This window comes from Physeter macrocephalus, chromosome 20 (genome assembly GCF_002837175.3).
Source record: "Physeter macrocephalus isolate SW-GA chromosome 20, ASM283717v5, whole genome shotgun sequence".
Classification (NCBI taxonomy): domain Eukaryota; kingdom Metazoa; phylum Chordata; class Mammalia; order Artiodactyla; family Physeteridae; genus Physeter; species Physeter macrocephalus.
The window spans coordinates 25,494,265-25,507,585 of record NC_041233.1 but is presented as its reverse complement, the minus strand read 5'-3'; the positions used below and the strand labels follow the sequence as shown (position 1 = coordinate 25,507,585).

The following is a 13,321-nucleotide window of genomic DNA, read 5'->3' as shown; positions in this document are numbered from 1 at the left end:
AGCCATGGCCGCTGAGCCTGCGTGTCTGGAGCCTGTGCTCCGCAACGGGAGAGGCCACAACAGTGAGAGGCCCGCGTACCGCAAAAAAAAAAAAAAAAAAAAAAAGCCACTAAATTTTAGGACAGAAAACCAAACTCACTGTGAAAAATACATTTTGCATTGCAACTAATACTCCATAAATATACATAATGGAAACGTTTCACAAAGCAATACTTACCCTTACCATATTCAATGCATTGACCTTTTCTATTTTCCTTTTATAAAATACCACTTTTTCTACACCCAAATTGATTCATGATCTAGTTTGAAAAGCATTTTAATCTGTACTACTCACTTCACAGGTGCATACACAAATCTAGACAGAAACCTTGATAGGACCCAGGTGTTCTGATTCCTAATACAAAGCTCTTTTTCCTTGCCCCATGCTAACAGCCCACAGGTTCATAATAAGAAGCTTCTCACAAAACTCACATACACACCTCAGAGCTGAGTGAAAAGTTGAAAAGCAGAGATGTCTGATGTTCGAAGTTATGTAGAAATCAGAAACAGCTAAGAGGAATGAGCCTTTTCCTTTTTTATCACTTCCCTTTACTTCCCCCCTTCTTTTCACAGATCTGTATTTTCCTACCCCTACTTCCTTTTTCCTATGGTTATCAAGCATTATAAAACTGAGGTTTTTAAATATTAGTTGAACTTAATGAAATGTTATAGTCATATTCTTAAAAGTACGCTAACTGAACATTTTATCATTTCTTTAAAAATGTTGCTTTTCTTTTCTTGTATGAGGTCCAAGACTAATTGTGGCTGCAGGTCATTTTTAATGAAACAATTCTCATCACTTCCATCTCAGATCTGGTAGAACATTTTCATAAAATTTGAATTAATAATACTAAAAGGTTAACAGCTTTTTAGCAGATTACTAGTAATTGTTTCACATATAACACAGGAGGATTTTTTGAAGCAAAGGGCTTGCTTTTTTTTTTTGATCACACAAATCACTGTTGATTCCTATTCTATTGTTTATACAATGCCTGAATATTTGAGCTTATCACTAAAAATAAATCGGATTCAGGTTTGAATCCTATCTCTTCCACTTATTGTGTAATCTTGAGTATATTAAACTCTGTGAACAGTAATGGTTATCCCATATAATTATAATAATAATGCCAAGTCATAAGATTCAAATTATCGATATCAGGGAAAATTGCAAAATCTCTGTGAAGTAAATAAAAACTTACCAGAAATTGTTCTCTTAACTGGAACATTTTAACTCTTAAACATAAGCAAAATTGGTTTGCCCAAGGCTTTTAACGGAAAACACAACCTGCTCAAAACTGAAGCTCAATGAGTTAATCCATTACAAAGCATACAATTAAGTATATCCCACGAGGGTATATTTATTCTTGGTGGGGGTCGGGGGGTACCTACATGTGTGAATAAGAACTTGAAAGACAAAAATCTAAACAAGGTTACTAAACACTAAACACATTACTACAGAATTTCTTTAAATAGTGTGCTCATCTAGCACATACAGAATTCACTTTGACACGTTCTCAATTTGTGTCTTCATAGTGTAATAAAAACAGCAAGAAATGTGAATCAGATGTCCTGAGTGTAGAATGAGAGCTTAGTACTTAGGGATGCTTAACTTCTCTGGGTCTGTTTCCTCAGATGAAGGCAGTTACCTGGTGGCCTTGTGAGGATCCGTAAGAAAAGGTAAATGTGCTTGACATATTCTTTAATATGTTGTTTGCTTGTTTTTAACATCTATTTATATATTTGGCTGTGCCACATCTTAGTTGTAGCATGTGGGATCTAGTTCCCTGAACAAGGATCGAACCCGGGCCCCCTGCATTCGGAGCACAGAGTCCTAACCACTGGACCACCAGGGAAGTCCTAAATATGTTATTTTTATCTTAAAAAAAAATTAAAATTCATTTCTTGTTCTAGAAAGTAGGACAATGAGAAGTTATAAGAATTCGGATCAAATTTCACCTCAGATACTTACTAGCTGTTACCTGACTGACATTTAACCTCACTGGACTTCAATTGTCTAAACACAACCATGTAAATATCAGACACTGATTTTTTTTTTTTTTTTTTTTTTTCCGGTACGTGGGCCTCTCACTGCTGTGGCCTCTGCCGTTGCAGAGCACAGGCTCCGGACGCGCAGGCTCAGTGGCCATGGCTCACGGGCCCAGCCGCTCCGCAGCATGCGGGATCTTCCCGGACCGAGGCACGAACCCGTGTCCCCTGCATCGGCAGGTGGACTCTCAACCACTGCGCCACCAGGGAAGCCCCAGACTTTCATTTTAAGTACCTCCTCAGGCACCAACAATCTAAAGAGTCTAAAACATGTTCAAAGAGTTTTCAAAAATCACATGAAATTGTAAATTACCATTTCAAAGCCACATCTGGCTAATACTGAGATTTGCTGTTGTTTTCACACTTCAGCTCCATGATTTGTTGGAAACTTCAGCTACAGAAGATCCTACCCTACCTCAGGATTTGCACACCTAGCCATCTCCTCCCATTCCTGCTCCCACCAGCATTCCCAAGCAGTCTTTGTAAATACCAAAGTAGCTTCTCTAAAAGGGAAAGGCTAGGAAAGCCTGCTTTAACCTGTTTTATGAGTATAAAGAAGAAATATCTTGACCAACAAGAAATCATTTAAAGAGCTCTGAATCTGACTTGATAGCTACAGGATACTAACAAGTTTTCTAAGGAATGTAGTTTATTCAAGCTTCACATAGAAGTGAGATCGAAGGTCTTATGTGTGTGTTTGTTTTCCATTAGTGAAAAAATGTACTCCTTTTCCCTTATCTGTGCTGAATCTAGGGGAGGAATGCTACACAAATAGGGGAAGAGGGGTACTAACGAAGGGATTCCTGTCTAATGCAGGAGGCTGGGCAAAGATAACTTAACATTGCTCCCAATTCTAAGGATTTGTGAGTGTAAGTCTAGAAATTTATATATTTCTCTACAGAGCATCTTTACAATATTCAAACTGAGGGATGAATATACCCAAAGAAGTCAAACCTACCATGTAGAAAAGAACCTAACTCCCACACCTTCAAAAAAAAAAAAAAAAAAAAAACTTTTCAAGCTATTTTTTACTAAAATACTATTTTTTTAATACTAAACATTTAGTACTACTTAATTTAAAAATATAACTATGTTTTATTATAATATTTCAAATCTAAACGATCCAGCTCTGTACATTTGGATAAGCAAGTGCTATGTAAAACAAACAAGACAAAGTAGAATAGTCAGTATACTTGAATGTGATCAACATGCTATCCCATGCTAAAATGTAATATAATAAGTTCATCTTGAGTATGTGAGAACAGAGACATAGCCAAGGGTGTAAATCTGCATCACTTCTAACAGCTTAACAGCTCTAATCTTCACCAAAACTAAGAACTAAAATGATAGCTAAGGTCTCAGCTCTGCATAGGAAAAACAATTTCTAAAAATCTCTATTTTAGGAGGAACCCAAGACTTCCTCAGTCATGCCTATAAAACAAGAAAATGTTCAAATCTCTAATGTGGTTAACCTCAAAGACAACACATTTGAACTGTTTTGGTTTTTTTAAAGATAATTTTCTTGTTTTTCAATTTGTTTACTCAAAAACTTAACATGGCTTTCCAGACTTCAGCTCAAGGGCTCAAAGAGTAAAACTATTTATTTTGCTACATCAAGCTTAAAGGAATTTGAGAACCCTAAGACATCTGAATTTGATTCTTTTGCTATATTTTGTTTTCCAGTGACCCCTCTCGGGTGAGTCAACAGACAAATTTCTTAAAAAGACCATTTTGCGGTATTACCTATTGGTTACATAGTACACTGTTACACAGTATGCTATGGAATTAAGAACAATGCTGCTGACCTTCAGTGCTTTTGGAGTTCTAATTACAATGCAAATAAGCTCACTAATTAAGGACCTGCTAACCCATAGGGAAAAGATTGATCATTCTGATAGGTCACTGAGTTCTTCTTTGCAAATTCACTTTCAGAAAATTTATTTCTCCACCAAATAAGCAATTCTACTACATTTTTTTAAGAAAGAAAACACTGACCACATGGTCTTAATAAAATGTTACTATTTATATAGGAGTAATATATTTATTCTGAGGGAATTTTCCCCATGGACAAATGCAAGAAATGATTATTATAGTCAAGGCTCACTATAGTCACCAGAAAGAACAGAAATGTAATCTAGGAGTGCATCTCTTGGCCTCTGTCCTCTAGTATTGGATTTATTTCACACACAAGCTTACTCCATGTAACAAGAAAAAAGAAAGGTCCAAGAACCATGCAATGTTTTCAGGTAAGAGTTCTATCAACTCATGAATAGATACGAATTTACAGCCAATACATGAATCCATTTTGTGCCACTGAGTACTACAAACATAACCTTAAAACATCTTTAAAGAGTTTAAGAATTAATTCACTGAATAAAAATTTAGAGCCTATGTTGCAATGAAGTAATTAGTTATAAGGCATTAAGAGTTATTCAACTAGTTTCCCTACTTCAAGTAGCACTAGACGAGCTAAAACAAGCATACACTGTGCACTGCAATAATGCAAAATATAAAGTACAAACAACCAGTGAAGGAGCTGTTTCCAGGCTTGGTGATTAGGAAAGTTTTATAGGGAAGATAAACTTTGGCTGGACCTTGAGGAATGAGGTTTTCATAAATATATTCTATATATGCTATAATGAACTTTTCTCTTGCTGAGAGAATGATACCACCTCACCTCCTACACCCTACAAGGTGCTGGTGGAGCTGTTGATTAGAGCGTCCTCCTCAACATCCATGCACTCCCTCACATATATAAACACCATTGGTGTGCGCGCAAGCACGCACACGTGCACACAGGAAAATGGCTGAGAGTATATCCAAGGCTGGCCAAAATCCCCACCTCTGATACACTAATTGGTTCAATGGTGGGTATGTAACCCAGGCAGGACTAATCAGAGTATTCTCAAAACTGATACACAGATGTGGAAAGTCTCTGCCTTTGGGCTCATGAGATTTTTGGCTTAGGGATGAAAAGTGCCATCTTTCTTGTTACATTAAGATGGGCTGTGTGAGAAATGAATTCAATACCAGAGGACAATAGAGGCAAGAGATGCACTCCTAGAATGAGTCATATTTGGCTAGACTTCCTGCTCTTTTAGTCAACTGGGTCTCTTAGAGACTTAATGGTACTAGGGATACACCAAAGTCCAGCCTCAGCCTCTAGAAGGCAAAAAGCCAAGTAACCACTTCAATATCATTTCTGATAACCCCTAATTTTGTGAGTGATCAGTAATCACATAAGCTACCTTCATACCTATAATCCTGTATTCGCAGCTATAATAGCAAAATAGTGGGGCTTATTAGTAACTAAATGTGGTTTGCTGACAAAATTGTGAGATCCTGTTAATACAGTAACCAAACTGTCTTGAGAAGGTAAGACTTTCTTACATAATTGCTGTACATATTTTCTTATTCTATTCTACAGAAGATGCTGAAATTAGCATGTATGCAATGAAAGCCAAAATGCAAATGGAAACTCAGATGTTCTTATGTTGAAAGCTAATTATTGTTTCCTAGATAAAGAAATCATATGAGGGCACAAGTACAAACAAAAGCATAAGAAATAAAACATATAAGTGAGGGCAACAACTTTAAATCTGCTTTGGAAAATATTCAAAAAGTATCATCTTCAAGCAGTATGTGAAACTTCAGTTCATGAGACCACTTCAGTGAAATGAGCCTTCTAAATCTTGAAGTCCAAAAATTGAAGAGAAGTCTTTACCTTAGTCAGTTACTATTTGAAAGGAAGAAAAGCCTAATAACTCAGTTACATAACCAGCACCAGTATTATGGTAGAACTAGCCAAACAAGACCTTTGAAATAAGCATCTATTTAGTATCATCAACATGTAGAATGGGGACTGCAGGAAAATTTTAGCAAGTGATTCTGATGAGAAATTGTTGTTCCTGCACAATAGCAAGCTTTTAAAAACTGAATATTTAAATTTTTAGAAAGGCCCTCAATCCTATTATTGAATCCTTGGGGCAAGATATGTTCTGAGGCCAGAATTTTATGGGATTTAGAAATCTGTCAATTTTAGGAAGGTAATGCACTGTATGTACTATATATTTTATAAACTGCCCAGGAAGGTTTCACTCAGCATGCCATTAACAAACATATTTCTACAGCAAAACATACACATTTGTGTCAAACAAATAAATACTACAGGGGGTCTCAAACCCGTTCAAGTTTTGCTGCCAAATCAATTCATCTCAAACTTTTTTTTTAATTTCCAGTTTTCAGAGCTTTTGGGATTTCAGAAATACAGATGAAAAGATTACAACCTATAATAAAATCATAATACTTGTTTTACAAAGTTTCAGATTTACTTAGTATTCCAGAGGTCCATTCTGTAAAGATATTTAGCCACTCAGCACTTGGCCAAAATATGTATTTAATGCACATCAAGTTCCTCCAGCTTAAAATCAAGAGTCCTAATATGTATGTTCAGTCTAGAAAGTTGGAAAATACAAAAAAAAAAAAAAAAAGAATAAAGAAAATAAAATAACCCACAATCCAAATGTAAACTGGTGCAGCCACTATGGAGAATAGTATGGAGGTTCCTCCAAAAACTAAAAATAGAGTTACCATATGATCCAGCAATTCCACTCCTGGGCATATACCCAGAGAAAACTATAATTTGAAAAGATACATGCACACCCATGTTCATAGCAGCACTATTTACAACAGCCAAGCCATGGAAACAACCTAAATGTCCATTGAGAGATGAATAGATAAAGATGTGAGATATACACACACACACAAAATGGAATATTACTCAGCCATTAAAAAAAAGAATGAAATAATGCCTTTTTTTTTTTTTTTTTTTTGCGGTACGCGGGCCTCTCACTGTTGTGGCCTCTCCCATTACGGAGCACAGGCTCCGGACGTGCAGGCTCAGCAGCCATGGCTCACAGGCCCAGCCGCTCTGCGGCATGTGGGATCCTCCCGGACCGGGGCACGAACCCGTGTCCCCTGCATCGGCAGGCGGACTCTCAACCACTGCACCACCAGGGAAGCCCGAAATAATGCCATTTTCAGGTACATGGATGGACCCAGAGATTATCATACTAAGTGAAGTCAGAAAGAGAAAGACAAATACTGTGTGATACCACTTATATGCACCTGGAATACCCTCTCAACCTGAGGACTTTGATCTTTCTTAAATTCTGGAAAATTCTCAGTCATCATCTCTTCTAACAAGGCCTCTCCACCATTCACACTCTTTCCTCTTTTCGGAACTCCCAGTTAGATGTTAGTTGGTGCCTCTCAATATATGTATGTGTTCATATATATATATGAAAAATATTCTCTTGAGTTTTCTTGATTTCTCTGTGCTACATCTCGGTGAATTACTCAGTACTATCTTCCAACTCACTAATTTTTGCGTTAAATATGTTTGGACCAGAGTTTAACCAACTTTTTAAAATTTTTTTAATTTTTCAACGTTTTTTCTTTTATATAGCCATTTACTTCACATTTACCTATTGTTTACTTATAACATGCTTTTTTTATAACTATTACTTCTTTTATCTTTTTAAAGATATTTAAAATACTTAAAAGTCATTTTGAAATTGCTCCATTAGATTTTAAGTGAGTTTATCTCCTAGTGGTTTTGTTATTTTCTAAGTAATAGTCCTCATCTGTTTGCAAGCTCAGACTTTCCCTTCCTTTTTCCAATGGTTTTGAGGTAAGCCACCCCTCTTCCAGAGCCCATGACCTACAAGCTCGGTGCTCTTGTACCAGGTGATAGTGGAGAAATTACAGTTCCCAACTCTGAGCCATGTGGCAGCTCAGCCACTTCTGTGTCGCCACTTCAGAGCCACAGCTTTTTAAAGCAACAGCCAGGAGCAGAGGCTTTCAGCCTTCTTTTCCTCCGGCCCCAGCCCAGCTCCAAGTTTCATCCAGGGTATCTGACTCCAGTTCCCCTGTACAAAGTTATTTCCACTTGCTCCTGAACCCAGGATCTAAATGCATGTTAGCTTTCCATTTCAGTCCCTGGAGATGGTTATCTTGTTCTTGAGTATACCTATATCTTTTCTTTTTCTTTTTAAATTTGTAATTGCAGTGTTTGGAGCAGGGTAGGGAGCTAAAAGCAGGATAAAGAGTACCGTAATAACAACCACTAACTTTTACTGAAGACATACTATGTGCCAACTTTATATTTATCTTTCCATGAAATCCTCTCAACAATCTTTTGAGGTAGGTTTTTCTTTTCTTTTTTTTTTTGCGGTACGCGGGCCTCTTACTGTTGTGGCCTCTCCCGTTGCGGAGCACAGGCTCCGGACGCGCAGGCTCAGCGGCCATGGCTTACGGGCCTAGCCGCTCCGCGGCATGTGGGATCTTCCCAGACCGGGGCACGAACCCGTGTCCCCTGCATTGGCAGACGGACTCTCAACCACTGTGCCACCAGGGAAGCCCAAGTTAGGTATTTTTATTATACCCATTTCAAAGATGAGAAAACAGAGGCATGGGGCCAGTAAACAACTTTCCAAGATTACCAACTAATAAGGACCAAGAGTCAAGCCAAAGGTCTTAACCACTGCTCTACTGGCTTCCATCCTGACCAGAACACTCTTCAGAATTTTGATTCTCTCTCTTATTTTTTTTCCCACTTAACTCTGAACATTTTGCATACAGGCAGGATTTTAATCGATGGAAGGGAAGTAGAGCCATATTCCAGGTAGAAAGTAGCATATTCGCCTCATGTTTTAGTGTTATTCAGTCTAGGCCTATACCTAAAAGCAGAAACATAGTTTCAATGCCTGTCTTTTTACCAAAAACCCTTCTCACTTTCCCTGGGCTCCAGGAATTTCATGTTTACCTCTAGATACACAGGACAATCCATGCAGGGTTTCCTCTGACTCTGTCTTTTCACCACCCTCACTCTGCCCTAGTATATAATGTCTAGGAAAGGACCTTATTAAGGGATTCATACAAAGTACCTCAGGAGACTTCCATTTTTCATTTTCCTTCATAACCAAAATTTTTATCTTAAAGGATTAAATTTGTAAATATAAGTGAACAACATGCAATATCACCCGAAAAGAGCCAAACTCAATTTTAGGCTTCATTGTTAAAAACATAAGGACTAGAAAAGTAAAGATTATCAGTCCCACTCTATGCTGCGCTGATAATTTATCCAACAAACATTAACTGAATAGCTCCTAAGGACCAGGCACTGAGTAATACACTATGGACGCACAATCGATCATCCTTTCTCTTTTCTAGTATGCATACATTTTCCTCATTTAATCCTCACAACAGGCCACTCCAGGAACAGTATGCTCAGTTTATAAAAATCACCTTCTGGAGAATTTCCTGAAATAGAAAAAAAAAAAATGTGTTTTAAAAGAAGAGGTTAGACGTTGAGAACAGACTTGAGGACACAGGGGAAGGGGAGGCTGGGACGTAGAGTGTAGCACTGACATATATACACTACCAAATGTAAAATGGATGGCTGGTGGGAAGCTGCTGCATAGCACAGGGAGATCAGCTAGGTGCTCTGTGACCACCTAGAGGGGTGGGATAGGGAGGGTGGGAGGGAGGCTCAAGAGGGAGGGGATATGGGGATATGTGTGTACATATAGCTGATTCACTTTGCTGTACGGCAGAAACTAACACAACATCGTGAAGCAATTTTACTCCAATAAATATGTATTTAAAAAATAAATAAAGACAAAAAAAAGGTTACTAAAGCTGTTGCTTGGTCATCTAAAATACTTACAGACTTTTATTCCTAGGTTTAATACACAATTTTAAAACACAGGGTCCTAGTGAGAGGTAAAAGACAGAAGGAAAGACTAAAAGGAGTCCAAGGAAGTGAAATGGTTAGGAAGCAATAATTTGAGAAAAGCTCAACATTTGCTGATTGGAGAAGTGCAGTTTGTTTCCTTTTTAATAGAGATTAAAATTATATATAATTTATATATATATAAATTATATAAAATTAAAAGTCATGATCCAGAACAATGTGTAATTGCTAAAACATCAGAGATAGTTACAATGTGGGCTCTTCAGATTCAACCCTTCCTAACATCGACTTTAGAGCTTATGAATATTTGCTATGATGAATAAGTAGAGCTACTCCTGAAGAAGATTAGGCAGAACTTGAACCTGTAGGTGGAGAGACTGGTTAAGAAGCCAACACCAAGTCTAAGCAAAATAAAGTCTAAACTTGAGTTGTGGCAGCAGGGATGGAAAAGAAAAGGAATTTATCAGATATAACTGAAGAAGAAAAGACCAACTTTGATAACCACACGCAGAGGGAAAATGAATCAAGTATCCAGGTTCCAAACTTTGGAGTAAGAGAAGTTAGTGGTGCCGTTAACAGATGTAGGGACCATGGAAGAAGGTGCAGATTTAGGACAGCAGATGGATTTAGTTTGATATATATGACTTGGAAGCGTCAGCAAGACACTCAGAAGGAGATATTCAGCAGACAGTTAAAATTAGGGTCTGAGAGCTGAAGAATACAGAGGTAGAAAGATCACACAAGTAAAAGTGTTCAGTACAAAGCCTGGACCCTCCTACACCTTCTGCTTCAGTCAGATCAAACAAATGTAGTTCCCCAACAGAGGCAGCTCTCTGCCATTCTACCTCCAAACAAACTTTTCTATAAAGCCAGACACCCTACTTCACACCTGGTGAGCTCTCTGTCATCTTTCAGTATGCTCAGTTATCATTTTCCCAAACCCTACTCATTTTCCACCAAGAGGATGGTACCTGGGTCTTAGCTCTCTCACTCTATGTACCTAATTTTTAGCACCATGCCTAAAATAGCAGGTATTTGAAAGACTGACTAAAAGAATAGGCTTGGCATGTGCTCAACAAGCCTTGGAAGGAATTCTATCCTCTTAGAGGTGACCGCTGAAGAAATTAACTTGGATGATATTTCCAAAGGAGGAAAAAAGAAAGTTAAGTGGTCCTAAATACAGGTAATCATCATGGAACATTTTCATCTAGGGAGCAGTTCCCAAAAATGCTTCTCGACTTCTTTCAGGCCTAAATACATCATCTGTAACACAAGGATCATTATTCCTACTTCACATGTTGCTGGGAAGATTAAATGAGATAGCATAAATAAAGCACCTAGTATAATGTATGGAACTCAATTAATGTTCCTCAACCCAATGTGAAAATATGACAGAGCTAGCTTATTTCTTTGCAACTTCAGCAACTGCTATACCCTAAAAAGCTTAGAAAAATAATGGATATTTGAGAAAGGGAAGCTAGACTTGTCAGATGCTCTCCATGAAGCAGAGTTTTTTCCAGCCTCACACTATTGTCACTTTTGTCTGGATAATTCTTTGGTTTAGGGGGCTTCCTGTGCATTGTAGGATGTTTAGCAGCATCCTTGAATTCCACCCACTTGGTGCCATTAGCCCTCCCCGCCAAGTATGTCTCCAGGCATTGCCAAATGTCCCTTGGGGGGCAATACTTCCCCTGCTTGAGAACTACTACCCTAAAACTAACTGAAATTCTCACAAAGCCCTAAATCCTTTTCTTGACATCTAAAAATATATATCATAAATTTATTTGTTCCCTAGGAACTGATTCTACACATTAAATCATGCTTAGACTTTATAAGCCGTTCCCTTAAAAGTTAACCAAAACTGTTAGCTAGCCCCTTAACTGTCAAGCAAGTCATCATAGATAATGCATGCAGTCTAACCACTCAGTGCATTACCACACTGAGACCCTTAAAGCCAAACTAATATAATGAAAGTAGGAATAGCCAATCCCAAAAGGTCTTCACACAAAATGAAGAGATTTATCCCAGTACTCAAGTGTCTAATCCTGACTTCATGTCTACAGGTGGTACTAACTACATATTTTATAAAATGAGTTTTAGTTGCCTAAGGACTTTTTTATTTTTATTTTTTGCCTAAGGACTTTTACAAGTTTTACGTAGACACTAATGACATGTAAAATAACATTATACCTGTTTAAGAATTATTATGTATCATATACCCATATATTGCAACAACATAAAAAGTTATGTACACTAACCACAAAACAAAACAAAAAACAGATGGGAAAGTAGAGAAACAAAAGCTGAGTGAACAGTTCACTAGGGCTTTCGGACAAACTGTGAGGTTAATAAAGTTGACCTTGATGAAGTTACTTAACCTCTCTATACCTGTTTCCTCCTTGCTAAAATGTATATAATTATAGTGTCTACCTTGTAGGGTTGTTGTGGGATTGAATGAGTTAAAAAAGGTTAAATGCTGAAACAATACACATTAAACATTATTATTTATCGTTATTTTTAAGGCTGCATAAGCAAAGAGAAGCGTATCTTGGGTGGTTGTATAAAAGTAGGCACGGTAAAGTCAAACAACAATGAACTTGCACCCAGATGCTCTATGTTCAAACTTCAGTTCCTTAACTAATTGTTTCATTTGGGCTTCCATTTTCTCATCTGTAAAACAGAAAAGCACTTTGAAAACAATCTAAGGGTTGTATGTTTAGTAGGATAGCAGGGGAAAGTTGCAGCTGTTTTCCAATTTGGTAGAGGAAACTCTGTGAAGATGGTACTTTTTAAGGAAATACTCTAATAATGAGCCAACCAGGGAAAGCACATGCCTTGAACCCAGGTAGGTCTGATTCAAAAGCCTTAGCTTTAGTCTAGTTTGAAAGCTTAAAACGAAAAAGGAACATCCTGAGTCGTTTAAAAAAAAAAAAGTTTATTTTCTTCATATAAGGTAGGCACACTAACCCTTTGACCCTTTGAAAGTAATAGGAATACATTAAAGGCACTGGCAGGGATTTGGTCACCATCCATTCAAAACAGTGTTAACACACCACCAAACCGCTAAGTGATCTTTTTTTTTCAATTATGAAAGATTCGTTCTTTCAGAGGTAAGGAAGGGTAATGCTGGAAAAAATAAGAATTTCCTTGTATAATCAGGAGTGTCCCAACAGTTTTAAATCAGTTTGATGTCTATTTTTAGATACAAAAATCTCTGCCTTCCAAGGAACATTTCAAAATCATCAAGGAATATGCATACTGCACCTTATACTTAATAGGAAGGAATATTTTAACCAATAACTTTTTGTAAGTATAAGTTGCAACATCAGGGCTTCCCTGGTGGCGCAGTGGTTGAGAGTCCGCCTGCCGATGCAGGGGACACGGGTTCGTGCCCCGGTCCGGGAAGATCCCACATGCCGCGGAGCGGCTGGGCCCGTGAGCCATGGCCGCTGAGGCTGCGCGTCCGGAGCCTGTGCTCCG

The 13,321-nt window shown here is 37.8% G+C and overlaps 1 protein-coding gene and 1 non-coding gene across 11 annotated transcripts in view; both read right to left on the bottom strand.

Moving 5' to 3' along the window:
- The window catches only part of ADK (adenosine kinase), a 494,936-nt gene that overhangs the window by 480,736 nt on the left and 879 nt on the right, over positions 1–13,321 (bottom strand). The window lies entirely within an intron of this gene.
- On the bottom strand, positions 1,820–1,892 carry TRNAR-CCG (transfer RNA arginine (anticodon CCG)). The gene has a single exon. It is a non-coding gene; the product is annotated as a tRNA-Arg (tRNA).